This window comes from Papilio polytes, unplaced genomic scaffold, assembly GCF_000836215.1.
Source record: "Papilio polytes unplaced genomic scaffold, Ppol_1.0 DF824158.1, whole genome shotgun sequence".
NCBI classification, from domain to species: Eukaryota; Metazoa; Arthropoda; class Insecta; order Lepidoptera; family Papilionidae; genus Papilio; species Papilio polytes.
In genome coordinates this window covers 3,159,158-3,160,447 of record NW_013525046.1, presented here as the reverse complement: position 1 = coordinate 3,160,447, position 1,290 = coordinate 3,159,158, and positions in this window count along the sequence as shown.

Sequence of the window (1,290 nt, the reverse complement as noted above, 5' to 3'; positions counted from 1 at the left end):
GTGATTCCGTCCGCGTGATATTAAAAAAAAAACATAAAACATCTAGTCTATGTTACTCATAGATAAATTACCTTTCTTTCAATGAAAAAATTTCGAATGAAAAATCGTCCTAGTAGTTTTTGAGTTATTCCAATACATAAATATATATCTTTCTTTCCTAATTATAGTTTGTTTAGTAAATTTAAACGTGTTTCTATTTATATCAATAGTAACAACATAAGAAAAAACTTTATCTAAAGTAAGGTAACTTAGTTAAGCACTAAGTTAGTAAGCGTTTTACATGAATAGAAAATAAAATGACAACAAAACCGATGTTGAATTTCAATAGGAGCTGGAAACACAGAATGTTATTACGGGAATTAGAACTTAGCGGGAACTTGCAGCCAAGTTAGGAACTTACAGTTCAATGTAAGTTTGTTTTGTTGTAGTTTCCTTCAATCGATTGTATTACATTTTATTAGATGTTTAAACTGTTTTATTAATTTAAATATTTTCTATAACTATGGTAGAGTGGTTTAAATGATAGCTTTATAGTACGAGGTTTTAGGTTCGATTTATAATATAAATAAATAAATCTAACTAATACTGTATATGCAAAAAAATGGATGTTTGTTAGAATTTGTAGTCTAAATGGCTGAACGGATTTCGATGAAATTTAATACACTTTTGTTTTTATAAAATGAGGGTACAAATCTAGAAATCATTGTGAGTTTTCGTTACGTGTTAATTTAATACTTTTTTAAATGAATGTAACGGTTTGATAGTTATGTTTTTCTACAAGAATTTTTACCGTGAAAACTAGTTTATGTCGGTTATAAGATAGAGAATTAGCTTGTAAATAAACACATCTTACATATATACCATTATACGAATAGAGTTTTATAAAGAAGATTTGCAAAGTAGTATAACTTTGTCCATGTCGACTGTTCAAAACTAAATATTCATAGAAATTTTCTAAAGTATATATTTTTGAGGTTAAGGACGTGAAGTAAATGTTTACTGTTCAAAAAACTAAAAAAATGTTAATAAATATTTAAATGTTAATTTTATATTTGCTTCTTCAATGTACAGTTTTTCAAATAGGGAGAATAATAACTAGACGTTTAAAAAAGAATATTTTAATTTCAATAAGTACACTTACAAATAACTGCATTGCAAAATGCTTACTTAAAAATAGTCCGCGTAATCCTTAATTAAATGTAATTATTATGGGTTAGTGTCTTTGTTCGGCAAACGGGAGTTCAGTGGAGACGGCCTTATCGACTGGGCGGCGCCGGTCGCGAGCGCTCG